This window comes from Danio rerio, chromosome 15 (genome assembly GCF_052040795.2).
Source record: "Danio rerio strain M-AB ecotype USA chromosome 15, GRCz13ab, whole genome shotgun sequence".
In the NCBI taxonomy this organism is placed as follows: domain Eukaryota; kingdom Metazoa; phylum Chordata; class Actinopteri; order Cypriniformes; family Danionidae; genus Danio; species Danio rerio.
The window spans coordinates 38,729,517-38,748,991 of NC_141035.1; the positions used below are offsets into that span (position 1 = coordinate 38,729,517).

The 19,475-nt window shown below is 36.0% G+C and overlaps 2 long non-coding RNA genes across 8 annotated transcripts in view; both read right to left on the bottom strand.

Moving 5' to 3' along the window:
• LOC141377891 (uncharacterized) overlaps positions 1-19,475 on the bottom strand; it is a 194,799-nt gene that overhangs the window by 142,528 nt on the left and 32,796 nt on the right. The gene's annotated exons all lie outside the window — the stretch shown is intronic.
• On the bottom strand, positions 294-14,353 carry LOC101884696 (uncharacterized). The gene is made up of 5 exons (XR_015509720.1): positions 14,304-14,353; positions 13,452-13,593; positions 10,363-10,429; positions 9,352-9,502; positions 294-2,210 (listed from the first exon to the last, which is right to left on the bottom strand). It is a non-coding gene; the product is annotated as an uncharacterized LOC101884696 (long non-coding RNA).

A 19,475-nucleotide genomic window follows, 5' to 3' on the forward strand; every position in this document is an offset into this window, starting at 1 on the left:
AAAAGATGAAAAACTTTTTGTGAAAGCAAGAGATAATCTTGTGAGAGTGCTGTTATAAAAGGAGTCTCAGGTGACCAACAATTGTGCATTACTGCAACACCATTTATTCCAGAACATCTGAGCCACTTTCAGTTCTAAAGTTTTCATTTTTGGTTTTATTTTATTTTTTTAAGTCTATTTAAAGCTGCAGTAGGTGATCATCTTCAGAATCATGTGTTGTTGTGCTGGTCGAAAGTCTCTTCACAGTCCAAAAGTAAAGATTAAAGAAAATGATCTAAATGTGTTTATATGTATTTTTATATTCTGGGTAAGGCATAAAACTAAAACATGTTCATCCAATTAAATATTGTCGGGCTGACAATTCTCATAATTCTTATAAGTAGTTCAAACTGTCAGCAAATGTAGATTTGAACCACTGGGCATCTCTTCATGCAGATTCACCATTTGCATGTGGATGCGTGCATGTGCGCCGCGCGTTTATGTGCAGACGAGCAGTCACAGTTGCAAATCAAATGCTGAATAAAAACCTGTTAAACTCCTGAATCAATATTGGAGTGAGTTTTGCACGCTGGAAGAAGAATAATACCATGACTGAAGTATTTCTGTTAGGCAGGTCATGTTCTGTGTTAAACTCTTTTAGTCACACAGAGCTGATGTAGATTGTGTTGTTATGAATGGGTTATCTGCACAGAAGTGTTGTTCAGCCACTGAAATCTCCCCGTGAAAGATTGATGCGACTATTTTCAGTTTCATAAGGTCCTTTTACAGCATTGATAAAGTAGATTTATATTTAGTTTAACAACAAAACATCAGTAAATAGAGCTATTCAGCCTAGCCTACTTTACTGAGCTGAAGATGCTTTTGTATTTATATTGGGTCATTTCTGAACAATGACAGCCTGTGATGCGCTCTTTATATTGTTCACCACTACTCTGAATATTCATGTGAAATAGCATGCAAGTATGGTTTAGTAATAAGTGTAATTCCTGCACACCACCGGCCAAACACTAGCTACATTTATAAATGGTGAATGACATGATCTAGTGGGTTGTCCAGTGCCATCTTTACGATGAGCATTCGTGTTTTAGGAGGCGTGGCTTTGGATGGCAGGGAAGGGACTGTGTTTCAAAGATATTATGCCAACCGGTTAGTATTTTGGCAGATCACCTACTGCACCTATAACTTGTTTGTTAATTAAATCCTGTTTTGTTATTTAGCCTATTATTTTTAAGTAACAGTGAAGTTGCATATTAACTTGATATGCAAAGAATGGGAAATAAATTCTTTTTGACATGCTGATTTTGGTAAAAATTGTGAATATAGGTAATACTCGCCTTGCAATTTTAAAATCATTGTATTTTTTTTCCTTTGAGCAGGCAATTTTCAATTTAAATGATTGCTGCTGCAGTCTGAAAGTCTCGGTTAGGCAATGCTGACGGACACAGCTAAAGCTGGACAAATTACAGTTAATTGATTATTAATTCTGATAAGAATAACATCAACAACAAGATAATATTAATAATAAGTCTTTTATTTAAAAATGAATTTAACACATGTAATAGGTCTACATAAATGTGAAATGAGCCAAACATCATCTTTAAAATAGTCAGGCCTCAGCTCTCTGTGATATCTCTCCCTATCATCGATACACAACACTAGTGTCAATCGGCACAACCCTATCTTGTAGTAAACATAACTCCAAACTGCAATATGGTCATTTAAATGTCGTTCACGCATCGACGTTCAGGGGTTCGAATCGAGATCGCCATCTTTTTACGATTAACTATGCAGTCCAACTATCACTTGCCAGTAATTAACCAATCTTTTATAGTAAAATCTGTATGTGTACTATTGGTCATACTGTATGAATTAACTCCAGAATATCTGGCATGTGAAAATACATAATTGAGCTATCCTTTCATCTTTAAATAAATTGCTTTAAGACACAATTGTATGATGTTATATAGTTAGAACAAGATTACATTTTAAATAAACCTGCCAAAGGGTCTGTCTTACCTTGTTCTGGTTACTCTGCCCTGTTCACTTAGCAGCAAATATCACTAGATAGGCTACCTGGTGCCTGAATGAAAGGGTTACCGTCTTATTCCCTGATCTTCTTGCTTTGTCTGACTGTTGTGGCTCAGTTTGTTTGTGAGGATCACTCATCTTCACGTTGTCCAAAGCAGGTGAGGAGACGGAACATTATGGGACTGGATGTCAGAAAAAAAACAGAGAATATCGAAATACACAAGAACAAGTATATTCTTCTTTTTCTATATTCAGGGTTTCTGCAGATATCATAATGTCAAATTTAAGACTTATTAAGACCTTTTTAAGACCATTAAGTATTAAATTTAGGATCTATATCGCAATATCAAAAACACGCATACACATAAAGAGATCAGAAGAAGAAGAAACCGACAGTAAAATCTGACAAATAAACAGAGAAGTAAAAAGCTTCTGGAACTAGGTCATATCATTAATATCATTCAGGATAATCGTTTTTAATTATTTTATAATTAATTATAAAGATTTTTATAACCATTCAAGATTTTTTAAATACATTTTTTATCTAAATGATGCATCACATGCTTTTCTTCATATCTCAGACAGTTCTACCCATTAAAGTTAAATATTAATGGCAACAGATCTTGGGTTGCTCTACAATTATATTTTTTATTAAGGCAGAAATAAAAACAGAAAACAAGTACACTCACTAAAAATATTGAGGTTTTTTATTTTTTATTTTGCCCACTCAACAATTCACACATCACTTTCTGGCTAGTTTAGTTATTACCAATAAAGCCTAGAAATTGGGCATCAATATACTGTAAACTGATACATATATTCATACATTCCTTTCCAGTTGAAGTCAGAATTATTAGCCCCCCTGTTTATTTTTCCCCAATTCCCGTTTAATGGAGAGCAGATTTTTTTTTCAACACATTTCAAACATAATAGTTTTAATAACTCATCTCTAATAACAGGTTTATTTTCTGTTTGCCATGATGACAGTAAATAATATTTGACTAGATATTTTTGAAGACACTTCTATACACCTTAAAGTGACATTTAAAAGCCTAATTAGGTTAATTAGGTGAACTTGGCAGGTTAGGGTAATTAGGCAAAATTTTGTTACTTAATTTTAGTTTGTAACTTGTAAATTGTTTTAAATTCGAAATTGTAATATAGGTCTATACATTAGTGTAAAACCTATGCATGATGGAAAAACATTCTGTAATATTAAAACCAACTGGGTCTACACTTTTGCATGGACTCTTTTTTTAAACAAACTTATCCCTCAGGTTTTTCCAAACTTTTACAAAAACTGTCGTCCTTTCCCACTGCTGTTGCAATTTCTAGCCAAAAAGTATTGGTCATCTGGTTCTACTTCTCCCTATGATCACGCATGGACTGATCATAAAGAAGATGTGTGTATAGGGCTGGATGATATGACAAAAATTTATATCACGATATACTTCTTAATTTCGGGCGATATGATATAATTCCGATATCGATATGGACAATATTAAAAAGACATAAAAAAACTGCCAAGAACGCACACAATAGATGTCTGTACCTACAAATATCTGCAAACTGAATTTGCAAAGTCTATAATACCTCCAGGCTCTTATAACTTTTCTTTTAATAAAAAGGTTTAAAAAAATTTTACTTGTTAACTTTTTCAAATGTTCACTCTCTTTTTTGTATTTAGCCTTTACAAACAGACATATATATATATATATTAGGGATGTAACGGTATCAGAATTTCACGGTACGGTAATACCTCGGTATCAATGTACGGTATTTATTGAATCATTTACAGGAAAAACAAAACTTATGAAAATACTTCAAAAAAGTGCCAAAAGTGTCAATGACATACAAATTAGCCATCTATCTGTAAACTTTGAAACAGGAACTTCAATTTTAATAACAAAAAAAATATTAAACCATGTAAAAAAAATAAAGTTTTTAATTTAGTATTGTTGAAAACTCATCACATTCAACATTTAATCACTCACTCACTTAGATAGAGATGGGTTTAAAGGAAAATTATCATATAAATATAATCTGATAAAAGCTGGTATCTCTGGGCATTTACAATGTCCCCTGCAACAGAAAAAAAAAACCCTCTCATTTGGGACTGAGGTTTCTGGGACAAGAGAGATATGACTTATATGACTTATTTCTCGAGCGCCGAAAACGGAGCGTTTCGAAAACGCTGGAGATGCCGTTTTCATTCTAAAACGCTGCTGCTCCGTCTCAGTGTGGATGGGGAAAGACGGAGACATCTGAAAACGGAGGCGGGGCTGCAAACGTTCGCATATCTGATTGGGGCTTTTCCTCAATATTAAGTAGCCCACACACAGTTCAGTCTCGCATCATCTTCTTGTAAGTTAAGACTTCGCAAGTTTGATCAAGGCTGCAGTCTCCCCCTTCTCAGTTTGATATGGAAAACATACCGAGGACACGGGTAAATCTTCAAAGGGAACAGTGTACTTTATAACTTCATTCACATCACCTTGGCTACGTTTCACTTTCTCAACAATAAAATGTAAACATGATTTAAGGAACTGCCTATTTCCTTTTTAATATTAGAAAACTTAACAGACAGCAATGTTGAGGCGTCGTGCTGCATATATGAGCGTCATCTTCACTGTGTGGATATTTATAACAAAACGGAGCCTATAACAACTACCTCCTTTCAATTTCAGTGAAAATACCAAACGCACCCTCTCTTTTGCTGAATATCTGTTTTAATAATCGACAATTATAAAAGTATAACATACAATAAGTTTATACATTGTAGGAAATAAAGGCAAGCGATCAGTCAATGTACCTGGATTAATCATTAACTTATCTTTGCGCTTAACCAAAACATGTTACCCGTGAACAAGTAACTTAATAGATTCCAATGATCAAAGTCAGGGAATTGGCCTATGTCGTTAGATAAAGACAACAACATGAATGAAATATCACGTTTAGCAAATATAGTGAGATTAGATCCAGCGGGAGATGCGTGATGAGCAGTCCGACAAGCAGAGCTCTCATCTGGGTAGAAATGCTGGAGCGCTTGACCGAGAGTGTCTGTGGTCACGTGATGTGCGTTTTCAGCGTTTTGGTGTGGACGGAGAGCAGTTCAGAAACGCTGGGTAAAACGCGAGTGTGGACGCGGATCGTTTTCATTCTACAACGCCGTTTTAAAACTAAAACGCACTAGTGTAAACGGGGCCTTAGAGTTTTACAGCTCTTTTTGATCCCCGCTTCTAGCAGCACACTCCATTTCCGCATTACTGGATCTGTAGCGACAACAGACCGCAAGGGATGATGGGAATTGTAGTTTTCGCTACCTCCCGTTCGCTTCATTCGCCTGAGCAAATTTTCTCAGAAGACCTATAGTTTTACCGAGTCATGCGACTTCGGTAATATCGAAAAAAATTAATATTGCGGTATGACGGTATTTACAATACCGTTACATCCCTAATATATATATATACACACACACACACACACACACACAGGGCTTTACATTAACACCCGGCAACACGCCAAATTCAGGTAGATTTCAGCTTTGTCGTGTTAGACAGTCACTCCCACAAGCCACTTTGCCTGGTTGAAAATAATTTTTTTTCAATTTTGTAGTTTTCCTAAAAGCAGGGTTCGACAATATAAGGATGACCCAATATGCGTGCAAATGTGATCTTAGAATCGAGAAGTAAAATAATTGTGATCACGTGAGCAGAAGAAAGCAAGTGAATACCAAATGAGAGGATGATCATTAGCCACGACAGATAACTGTAAATATTTTTGAAACATGACAATAGTTATTTTTTTAAAAGTCAATTGCTTTTCTTTCTTTTTTAAGAAATGTTTTATTAAATAAAAAGTATAGTATACAGCTATATTTTGCTTGTTTTGACACATTAAACATTTGTGTCTAAGAAATAATTATTGTTTTGTATGGTTATAGAGATAAATTTGGTAAACCGTTAATTTTGAGCTCTAAAAAAAGTCATGCTAGTCGTGCAAACACTATGAAACCATGACTCCTTTGCTCATGCTCATTGAGCAACCTCATACTCGACACACAAAAAGTGAAATGATTGAGAACACATGGACATAACACAAAATTTAAATCAAGTAATTTTAGCATGTCAACGTCAAACTTATGCATATAAAATATATTTTTCCAACAACAAAATTGTGGATAGTGAAAATGCAGAGTGGCTAGTAAAGTTGGAAATCTACTAGCCACAGTGGCTGGTGATCAAAAAAGTTAATGTCAAGCCCTGTGCAAATATATATATATATATATATATATATATATATATATATATATATATATATATATATATATATATATATATATATATATATATATATATAGCTTGTTCATTCACATCTGTATTCAGGACACACTTCAGGGCAAACTTTCTGCGACGTAGCTAACCAACTGCTGTGCTAAGCGATGGCAGCGTGTCTGTGATGTCACATGCGTGATGACGTACATCATGCTCTTTCTGATGGCTGAGCACTGACCGTCACTCAGTGACAAATGATGCAATCTAGGGATGTAACGGTATTGTAAATACCGTCATACCGCAATATAAATTTTTTCCGATATTAGCGTAGTCGCATGACTCGATAAAACTATAGGTCTTCTGAGAAAATTTGCTCAGGCGAATGAAGCGAACGGGAGGTAGTGGAAACTACAATTCCCATCAGCCCTGGGGTTGCCAACATTCTTTGCGGTCTGTTGTCGCTACAGATCCAGTAATGCGGAAATGAAGTGTGCTGCTAGAAGCGAGGATGAAAAAGACCTGGAAATGATCGAACATAAAGCGGGTGTTGTCGCCGCGCGCGTACTGAATAGCGGTGTTGTCGCGCGCGTACTGAATAGCGGTGTTGTCGCGCGTGTTCTGATCAGCTGTGTTGTCGCGCGCGTACTGTAAAGCGGGGAGGGGGGGTTGAGCGCGCATACTCAAGAGCGGTGTTGTCGCGCGCCTACTGAAGAGCGGCACGGAGGGTGTGTCGCGTCGCGGGGGCACTTTTGATCATTTTGGAAGGGCACTTTCTATCCAAGACTAAAAAGGGCATGTGCACTGCACAGGTTGAGCCCTATGTGTGCACGTGCCTGCAAGTTTGGGAATACGACTTATAGTATGGGGACTGCATGGGGACTGCAGAACACAGCACACTGTTCAGATTGATGCAGACATTGACTTGTACCGCAAAGAGACCTCTATCTCACTCATGGTTTGTCCTCTCAAGTGGGGGAAAGACAATGCACAACGTTACCCACTGCTGTCAACCTGGGCCAAGTCATATCTCTGTCCCAGAAACCTCAGTCCAAAATGAGAGGGTTTTTTTCTGTTGCAGGGGACATTGTAAATACCCAGAGATACCAGCTTTTACCAGATTATAGTTATAAGATAATTTTCCTTAAAACCCATCTCTATCTAAGTGAGTGAGTGAGTGATTAAATGTTGAATGTGATGAGTTTTCAACAATACTAAATTGAAACTTTATTTTTTTACATGGTTTAATATTTTTTTTGTTATTAAAATTGAAGTTCCTGTTTCAAAGTTTACAGATAGATGGCTAATTTGTATGTCATTGACACTTTTGGCACTTTTTTGGAGTATTTTCATAAGTTTTGTTTTTCCTGTAAATGATTCAATAAATACCGTACCGTGACATTCATACCGAGGTATTACCGTACCGTGAAATTCTGATACCGTTACATCCCTAATGCAATCTATAAGATCTTAAAAATATAATTATTTTATATATATATATATATATATATATATATATATATGCAAATTTATATCGAAATACCAGAAATGAGTTTAAAACTCATATCACGTTACTGAAAACAATTCTATAGCGATATATATTGATATCGAATCATTGTCCAGCCCTAATGGGTGTATCAATGGGTGTATCAATGGGCATGCATCAAGTTTATATATGCGCAAGTTTCATACATGTTTTGAACATAGTATAGGTTTATATGCGAGAAATTTATATGCTCGTGTTGATAAGCAAAGTTTTATTTAGATCCTACACGGTGCCTCATAGCCATCTGTGTCGGGAAAGTGGATGGTGAGGCGACAGGTTGACTTAAACTTAAATGATGCCTCATCTTCTGTCATTGCTTCTGACTCTCAGTATGTTCGATCGGGTGGAACAGATTTGATGTGTTTCCGCTGTTAGTCGGAAGACTCGGCACCACTCTACCGCACATTTTGCAGAGCACCGAAACTAAACGTTTATCGAAACTTAAAAAGCTGAATCACTTCCACACCACTGCATTCGTCTTTCCTCTCTCATCAACTAATTTGTCTGCATTCTTAGTTGTGGAAGCTTGTTCATTCACATCAGTATTCAGGGCACACATTTTGTAGCATTTTGTAGCATTCTGCGACGGAGCAGCTTAACTAACTTCTGAGCGCTGGCAGTGGCAGCGTGTCTGTGATGTACGTCATCACGCAAGTGACATCACGCTCATTCTGAGCACGAAAAGTCATTCAGTGACAAATGATACAAGGTATAAGATCTTATCTATAATAAAACAGACGTATGCAAATGTATATCGAAATACCGGAAATGGGTTTAAAAATCATCACTGTTATTGTAAAAAATCTATCGCGATATATATTGATATCGAATTATTGTCCAGCCCTATATGTGTACAGTCATACCTGTTTCAGACAAAATCTCTTCAAAGTGTTTCATATTCAATTCAAATCTAATTTGAACCGCACGAACTGAAAAAACATTTTGTGAGCTCTGCCAGCCAAAATCATGTCGCGGCTGGCGGACCTCCATAAACACAGTGATGACATCACATTTACCGCGCGCACTGAGTTCAATAACAGAAAGCTGATTGGCAATTGTCGGTATAGGGCATGTCGGTCTTATTTGTAGTTGTAATAACGCAAATTACAATTGGACTAGTGAAATAGTCCTACAACACCCTGAAAACCTAGCAACAACAACAAAAAAAGAATTTAAATGAGTTTTAGATGTAGCGTTACATGGACATCGCAAAAATAAGACCTGTGCAAAAATATTTTAGACTTAGAACAGTGAATTTAGGACTTTTGAAGGCCTTAAATTTCGATTTTTTAATTTTAGAATTTTTAAGACCCCGCGGAAACCCTGTATATTCCTTCTGACCAGACTTTCTACTTATACATGTCAGTCAGTATTGCTATTTTGACTGTCAATATTACAGAATAAAGCATCCGTATAATTATGGTTGAATTTTATGTTTCATAATATAGACAATTGGTAAGTGAACCTACTGATTTCTGTAGACTCATACTACTGACCCCTACTCACCATAACCAGAATCTCCATAATTGTAGGTTATATCTTCTCCTGGAAGTATGTTGCACACAGCAAAGATATGATTTTCATTTTGCAGTTAGGAGCTTTGTGGTCATCATTTACAAGTCTCCCTTAAGACCCATCTTCTTTCGATGCATCCATGCTGTAAAACATAAAACAATCACTAAACATCATAAAATACAAACAATTTTTAAAGTTTATACATTTAAGATGTACTATTTTTTTTCTGTGACCATCTTCAAAGAGGTGTTAACAATAGTATCGAGAATTAATTCTATTTTAAAACTTGCTAATTATTTCTCTAAAAACTACAGATTTGATTAGAAGTGTTAATTTACATTTCACTTCTCAATTCCTGTAAAATATTTTTTATGTCTGTGAGGAACATTTTTCATGAAATTGCAATCAAATATGGGAACTGATTGTAATCAGAATGATCAGAATCAGAAATACTTAAATTTTGAGACGCATAATATATTATCGGCCATATCAATATCAGCCGATAAATGCTTTTTTTTTATGTTATGGTCATCAGTCTGATATCAAAATATGGCCGATATATTTAAGCTGATAGATTACAGAATTGCCTGCCTTGCACATGCGTGGGTCGAACTTGTTCAGAGTTGTGCAGTGCTTGGACATTATTGTTGGGTGATACACAATTTTCATGTCATCCACCTTTGAGATCACCTATCATGATACTATAGCATAGGCCAGGGGTCACCAATCTTATTTCTAGAGGTCCAGTGTCCTGCAGGGTTTAGCTCCAACTTGCCTTAACACACCTGCCTGGGTGTTTCAAGTATACCTAGTAAGACCTTGTTTAGCTTGTTCAGGTGTGTTTGATTAGGGTTAGAGCTAAAATCAGCAGAACACCGGCCCTCCAAGAACAAGTTTGGTGATCCCTGGCATAGGGGCACGGCAGTGTTATGTTTGCTTATTTGCTCATTTATTTAACCACATCTAAACATATTTAATAACCTTTCGGCTAATCATACTCACCACCCAAACTTGTACTCAAGAACAAAATCCCCTCTGAATAAAGCTTCAGTGGTGAAAACCCATCCTCCTAAACAAAAGACGTTCATTAGCTGCAGTTTGTTGAAAATTAATTATCATTGGTTCATAATTGCATTTTTTGAGTTTGCATTAAATTCTACAGACTTTTGTGTTTTTATTTGAACTAATTGTTCTACTTGTCCTGTATGCTTCTCAAGCTTTATGAGAAGTGTCATTCATGTCTTTTCAGGTGCACTCAGAGGGCAATCGCCTGTTATGTCATGTCATTCAGCTTTTAATTGTTAGCATGATGTAGGTCTTTGAAATAATATTTATACAATATAGTTATAATGACATGTACAGATGATTAAACCAGTGTGTTTAAACTAGTTTTAAATTTGTTTGTTTTTGTAGTTTGGGCCAAAACAAATGTTTGTTGCAATTTTAATAGTTTAAGTTCATTTGATTGACTATTTAAAAATCTGTGGATATTATCAATGCATTTATTGGATAAAATAAAATTGCTACCTTTTACTCTAAAAAGTCCCCATCCCCAGAAGTGATTAAGGTTACACAGTCATATATATAAATGTGTAAAAGATGAAGCACTATGAATATATATTTAAAAGAAAATATGTCAAATAAATGACCAGATCTCTGTGTGGAGCACTGGCTGTTGTCAGACTCCTTGTGCAAACAAAAAATTCTCTGAATAATTACAATATATAGCTAAATGTATTTGAAAACATAGACATACTATTGAAAATTAATACTTTAATTCATTAGAGTCATACTTCTGTGGGTATTTTGGTTAAAGTAACCTAAAAGTAATACAAAAGTAGTGTAATGCATTTCTGAGATATTAATATTGTCATGTAACCAATTACAAAAAAAGAAATGGCAGTAACTTTTAATATATATATATATATATATATATATATATATATATATATATATATATATATATATATATATATACTGTAATGCATTTCATTTTGGAAGTAACTTGCCCAACTGTGTTCGCTATTGTTTGTTAGCACAAAGATTAGATATTAACGGGGATTTGGAACAAAATTGTTTATGCACAATGGGCTCTCTGCACAGCTAGAGTTTTAAAGCCAACGATAAACTTCCGGTGATAGCTTAATGTGGATATTTTCAATTTCACAAAGTTGTTTGTACATCATCAATGTTGTAATGGAATTACAATACATTCAGTTAAACAGACTAAAGCATTCATTTAGTTGTTCAAGCGTAAAATTAAATGAACGATGGTATAACCACTAGCGCCGTCAGTATAGCAAAAGGCTAGCGCAGAAATTCCATTGAAAATACTGGGTAAAGTCTAAATCGAATACGTGGCCGGCTGGTATGTGCTATGCACATCCATATAGCAGCATTTTTATGACACTGTATAATAGGCGACGCAGTGGCACAGTAGGTAGTGCTGTCGCCTCACAACAAGAAGGTCGCTAGTTCAAGCCTGGGTCAGTTGGTGTTTCTGTGTGGAGTTTGCATGTTCTCCCTGTATTCGCGTGGGTTTCCTCGGGGTGCTCCGGTTTCCCCCACAGTCCAAAGACATGTGGTACAGGTGAACTGGCTAAGATAAAAATTGTCTGAAGTGTATGAGTGTGAATGAATGTGTGTGGGTTTCTTAGTGATGGGTTGCAGCTGGAAGGGCATCCGCCGTGTAAAACATATGCTGGAATAGTTGGCGGTTCATTCTGCTGTGGCGACCCCAGATTAATAAAAGGACTAAGCTGAAAAGAAAATGAATGAATGAATGTATAACAATAATGAATATTTTTACAGTACTGTGACGGTTGGGTTTAAGGTTGGGGTGAAGGTAGGCTTTAAAAAATAAAATGTATTGGGTATTTTAATAGATAGCAGCATAAATAATACTCAATACAACTACTGTTTTTACGTTACTGTGACAGTTGGATTTAGGGTTGGGGTGGGGATAGACGTTAATAAAATACAACAAATGTGAAATTTAAGAAATAATATAAATAGTTTTCGTTAACTTTCGGCTGCAACCATATCTGATCTAGCAACAACCAAAATACAGGGTAAAAAACTCATTTTTTAAAGACATGGCGGGGGGAAATGGACTTTAATGCAGTGCTTCTTGTCCGATCTGAAACCCACTTCATATCATAAATATAACAGGTAGTGAAGATTACTGAGTTTTAAAGAAATCAGATCTTAAACGTGACAATTTTGAAATGGAAAGATGTCATTGGAAGCCATTGGAGTGCCTGGCTGAAAATTAAAAGTCTGGTGATCTGTAAAATATTTTACAACATTACAGATACATTAAAAACTAATTTAAGTGTGTGTATGGTTTGCATTGGTTACTTTAACAATTATAATAGCAAAAATAATTAATGTTGTGCTTTGTTGTATATACACATGTTCAGAGTTAATAAATGTTTCAACCCAATTTAATTGCAAAAGTATGATAAAGTACAACAGGTAACACTTTAAAAAAAAATTAATGGATTAAAGTCAACGGTGAGAAAAAAAGCCAGATTCATTACAGTTACTGTGCTAATATAGGATAAAATAATACAACTGAATATTATTAGTTATTATCCCCATTTAGTAAAACGACTAACTTTAGTAAAACGATTGTAATCAGATTACTATAATTTTAACACATACATAAGCATTAAGAAATGATCATCACCTAAGATTAACATTAAACTTTACCAATACTTTTAATTAACTAATGTTTACTATTGAAGCCTTCTTGCACAGAGTTAATGTACAGTACAACTGACCTATAAATATTTTAAATTTTAGTAACAGTTTCAGTTAATATTTCAACCTGTAGTAGGCCAGATGAACTTGAAAATATTATTGAAAAACAATTAAGTCTCTTAGAATGTTGCACTGTTAACAATACCACTGCAACACGACATGGATTTTACTAAAAAGAACTGTAAAAGTTTACATAATAAATAATTATTCAATGTATTTTGAGTTCCCATGATGTCAATATTGTACATGTTCATTATCATTCTATATTGAACCACTGCATAGAGAGATATAGACAGAGAGAGAGAGTGTTTGTGAGTATAACTTACCTTTGTAATTGTTGATGAATTGCACTTGCAGGTTTGTCACTTTTACAACAAATGTAATGTTCTGCATCCTCTTGAGGTATTTTACGCTTTCTGTTTTTTCTTACTCCCAGCATGAAGACAAAGGGCATGTTTCCTATAAAGACTTTACGAAAAAATAAATATAATAAATTATATTATGCTAATAAATAACATAATAATAATAGCATAATACATTTTATATATTGTCTATTGTTCTGCTGAACCCAAATGATTTCACATAGATCTAGTAATGTACTTCTATCTAAAAATTTAAATCAGAAATTAAATCATAATGTAATTAAAAACAGAATAGGTAGGATGTAAATCACATCCAAGATTAATTTTCCTATATTCGTTAAACAAAGCTATAAATACATTGTTATTTAGACTGAAAACAGGGCTAGACCCACATGAACCATTTTCATGTTTTTGTAACTTTACACACCTCAAAATTATATATACTTTGATATAATAAAGACGTTATATATATATATATATATATATATATATATATATATATATAATGTTCTGTGCGTTTGGGAAAGCTAATTAACATCATTAAAAGGCTTATTTACTTAAAGTAATTTAAAATAATCACCATATTAAACAAAAAATAAAGATTTTATTTTTGGGGCAACCACACAAGCACACGCAAACACTATTTTGATCAACAGAAATGTAGTGTGTTAAACAGTATACAGCTAACATTGCTATTAAATACATTTCAACAAATATAATCGACAAAGGAATATAAGCACTAAACATACATCTTACAAAGGCAATGTTTTGTCGTGTAAGCAGTAATTATGCATTTAAATACATAAATTGATTTACCTGCTCTCCCTGGAGAGATGAGTTCGCGGGAAAAGGCGTCTCCAATTGATTGCGTCATTAGCACGTGTTTGCAAATGCCGCGCGTTCATGAGTTGAATGAGGCGCTGTGAGGGATGTGTGCTTAACACACACACACATACACACGAACAGAGGGGTGGGGGAGGGAAACTGCAGCAGGTTCAACTTGGAGTTTGCAAAATGTATGCATCCACGTGTTGAAGTGTTCACATATTTGTTTTATATTGAACATGCTCTTTTCATTTGACTTTTTTTTTTTTAGAAAACCTGATTTTCTTTGATTATGGTGCACTTTAATTTAATCTCCAAATAAGTAAATAAATATATATATATATATATATATATATATATATATATATATATATATATATATATATAAAAAATAATTATAAAATAAAAATATATATATATTTTTAAAGTAAAAAAAAAGTGAGGGGAAACCTGATAGGTGTTGTAGACTAGAATTACGTTAACAAACTAATTTTATATTGTCGTCGTCATCATAGTCATAAGGTGCGTTCGACTTCATGCAGCGCTGCGCAGATCGATCGAAATCTGTCTTAAAGCGGTGCATTCTGGTTAGAAATCTTGTCCGGATTGATGCTGCGCCGACGCCACGTGACTGTCACATGTGGCATCAAAGTACCGCGACAGCGCTCCGAGATCAGACGGCAAACTCAGACCGTGCAGCTTCTGAAGAGCGACTGCAGGAGCTTTGATGACGACACCGATATTACACGATTGGCCAAGTTCACCACATGACAACAAACACGTGTATTTTGGGTTTATAATTGGACAAATTCCGATTCAAAAGTTTCAAAACAAACAATTCACTTTTCACACCCTCTCTATCCTGTACACATCTTGCTTATTAAAAGACTACAAATATTTTACTGCAGTATCATCTTTTGTTAAATAATCTGGTTATAAAGGTTAGCTTGTTTGCACAGGTTTATTTTTTAACTTTTTTTATACAGACTATTTACTGCATTCATCTCCATGAACGATTTAAATGATATATTTTAGTGTACATTTTAGTGAATAACCTAAATATGAACTCAAATAAGTCTTACAGACTTGTAAGTCTTACAGACTTACAGACTTTTGGCCAGCGGAGAAATTAAAATGGTCGTGCCCAACTGAGTCTGGTTCTCTCAAGGCTTTTTTTCTTCACTCCCATCAGGTGAAGTTTTTTTTCCCTCTCCGCTGTCGCCACTGCCTCGCATGGTTCAGGATTGGTAGAGCTACGCATTGATGAATTTGCTCTTCAGTGTTTGAACTCTCAGTAATGATTAAATCACACTGAACTGAGCTAAACTGAACTGAACTGAACTTAAACACTAAAACCTGAACCACACTGTTCCAGTTACTATGACCATTTATGTGAAGCTGCTTTGACACAATCTACATTGTAAAAGCGCTATACAAATAAAGCTGAATTGAATTGAATTGAATTGAAATAAGAAAATCATCATCATTGATCCTGCCCCCCTAAAGCTCTCTTAACAAATTAAAGTAAAGAACTATTTTATTAAATAATCATAAAATGGCTTTATTATTATAATATAAATATATATTTTATTTTCTATCTAGCAGTTTAAAGGCTACCTGCTCTTTCTGGGAAACTTCTACATAGCTCACTTATTTTACCTTTTGTTCTTTTCAACACAATCTTTTTGGATTAAAATGCTTTTTTGAAAATTCATTCATCATCCAAAATAATGTCATTTATTAAGACCTAATCAAAACACCTTGTTTTGCTTTTTACATGGGAAATTTTTATATCTATAAATGTACATATATGTAAACCCTTTTTTAGCAGATTCAAACAAGAAGTATTAGCCTAAAGATTGATGTTTAACTCCTAGAATTTGAAAACGAACCTGTTCGTTTTTATGTTTATATTAACCTCTCATTTCCTCTTATTTCTCTCATGCATTTGTTATATATTTTATTCATAATTCTCTCTTATTGTTTAAAAAGGAACTACAGTTTGAAGAGCCTGTATTCTGTTTTATTTGTAAATGTTTTGTTGTTATAAATAAAAATAACAAAAAAATATGATGACGCCATGTGATCGGTCATCATGACTGCAGCAACTTTGAGTCCCGAAGTGTCCAGCTGTCCGTCTTGACGGCTCCGTTTTCAACTCCGCCCCGCCTGCGCTCGGCTAATCTCGTTGATCACCGGCTGCAGCTGAGCTTCATGTCGAACGCACCTATAGTCTCTACCCCAGGGCAGCTCTCACGAGGCGTCTGTGAGTTGACAGTGGGGGATGGGTGCTCAAGACACGCACACACACATACACGCGAACAGAGGGGTGGGGGAGGGGAATTGCAGCAGGTAACACACTTCAACTTGGAGTTTGCTAAATGTATGCATCCACGTGTTGAAGTTTTCACATATTTGTTTCACATTAAACATGCTCTTTTCATTTGACTTTTTTTTTTAGAAAATCCGATTTCTTTGATGGTGCACTTTAATCTCCAAACAAATAAATAAATTATATATATATATAATTTATTAATTAATAAAAACAATTGATATAAAAACAGAGATTCTTAGCGTTTTAACACAATCTTAAGGCATGTTTTCAACATGCTTCCTGATCCATCAAACATGTTTTTATTACTATATATATATATTTATTTTTTTTTTTTTTTAAGTAAAATAAAAGTGAGGGGAAACCTGATAGGTGTTGTAAACTTGAATTACATTTACAAACTAATTTAATATTATTGTTATAGTCGTAGTCTACCCCAGGGCAGCTCTCTTGAGGCTTCTGTGAGTTGACAGTGGGGGATGGGTGCTCAAGACACACACACACACATACACGCGAACAGAGGGGTGGGGGAGGGGAGCTGCAGCAGGTAACACACTTCAACTTGGAGTTTGCTAAATGTATGCATCCACGTGTTGAAGTTTTCACATATTTGTTTCACATTAAACATGCTCTTTTCATTTGACTTTTTTTTTAGAAAACCCGATTTCTTTGATAACAATGCACTTTAATTTAATCTCCAAACAAATTAATACATTTCTTTATTTATTATCTATTTATTTATTAATAATAAACAACTGATATAAAAACAGGGATTCCTGATCTATCAAGCATGTAGTTTGTATTTCTTTTTTTTTACTATATATATTCATTCATTCATTCATTCATGGGGTCGCCACAGCGGAATGAACTGCCAACTTATATAGTAAAAAAATGAAATACAAACTACATGCTTGATAGATCACATACACATTTTTATTATAGGTTTTTTAAGTAAATAAAAGTGAGGGGACAGCAGACCCTCAATTTAACCTCTAAACACATCTGATCGTACTAATTTGAGCTTCCAGAACTGGTTTGACACAGTATCACCAGTGATAAAATCAATCTCTAGTAACTCACTCACTCACTCACTCACTCACTCACTCATTCACTCACTCACTCAGTATCCTTCAGCATAGTTACTGATTTATCAGGGGTCGCCACAGCAGAATGAACTGCTAACTACTCTGGCATGTTTCCTACAGCAGGCCCATCTGCTACACCACTGCCTAATCCCTACCCCTAAACCTCACTCACTGACTCACTCACTCACTGTCCTTCAGCATAGTTACTAATTTATCAGGGGTCGCCACAGCAGAATGAACCGCTAACTACTATGACATATTTTTCCTACAGCGGGCCCATCCGCTACGCCACTGCCTAATCCCTACCCCTAAACCTCACTCATTCACTCACTCACTATCCTTCAGCATAGTTACTAATTTATCAGGGGTCGCCACAGCGAAATGAACCGCTAACTATTCTGGCACATGTTTCATACAGTTGGCCCTTCCGCTACACCACTGCCTAATCCCTACCCCTAAACCTCACTCACTCACTGTCCTTCAGCATAGCTACTGATTTATCAGGGGTCGCCACAGCGGAATAAACCACTAACTACTCTGACATGTTTTATACAGCGGGCCCATTTGCTACGCCACTGCCTAATCTCTACCCCTAAACCTCACTCACTCACTCACTCACTATCCTTCAGATAAGTTACTGATTTATCAGGGGTCACCACAGCAGAATGAACCGCTAACTACTCTGGCATATGTTTCACACAGCGGGCCCATCCGCTACGTCACTGCCTAATCCCTACCCCTAAACCTCACTCACTCACTTCAGCATAGTTACTGATTTATCAGGGGTCGCCACAGCGGAATGAACCACTAACTACTCTGACATGTTTTATACAGCGGGCCCATTTGCTACGCCACTGCTTAATCCCTACCCCTAAACCTCACTCACTCACTCACTCACTCACTGTCCTTCAGCATAGTTACTGATTTATCAGGGGTCGCCACAGCAGAATAAACCTCTAACTACTCTGGAATGTTTCACACAGCGGGCCCATCCGCTACGCCACTGCCTAATCCCTACCCCTAAACCTAACTCACACACTCACTCACTATCCTTCAGCATAGTTACTTATTCATCAGGGGTCGCCACGGCGGAATGAACCGCTAACTACTCTGGCATGTTTCATACAGCGGGCCCATTTGCTACGCCACTGCATAATCCCTACCCCTAAACCTCACTCACTCACTCACTCACTCACTATCCTTCAGCATAGTTACTGATTTATCAGGGGTCGCCACAGTGGAATGAACTGCTAACTACTCTGACATATGTTTCCTACAGCAGGCCCATCCGCTACGCCACTGCATAATCCCTACCCCTAAACCTCACTCACTCACTCACTCACTCACTCACTCACTCACTCACTGTCCTTCAGCATAGTTACTGATTTATCAGGGGTCGCCACAGTGGAATGAACCGCTAACTACTCTGGCTTGTTTCATACAGCGGGCCCATCCGCTACGCCACTGCTTAATCCCTACCCCTAAACCTCACTCACTCACTCACTCACTCACTCACTCACTCACTCACTCACTCACTCACTCACTGTCCTTCAGCATAGTTACTGATTTATCAGGGGTCGCCACAGCAGAATGAACCTCTAACTACTCTGGCATGTTTTATACAGCGGGCCCATCCGCTACGCCACTGCCTAATCCCTACCCCTAAACCTCACTCACTCACTCATTCACTCACTCACTATCCTTCAGCATAGTTACTGATTTATCAGGGGTCGCCACAGCAGAATG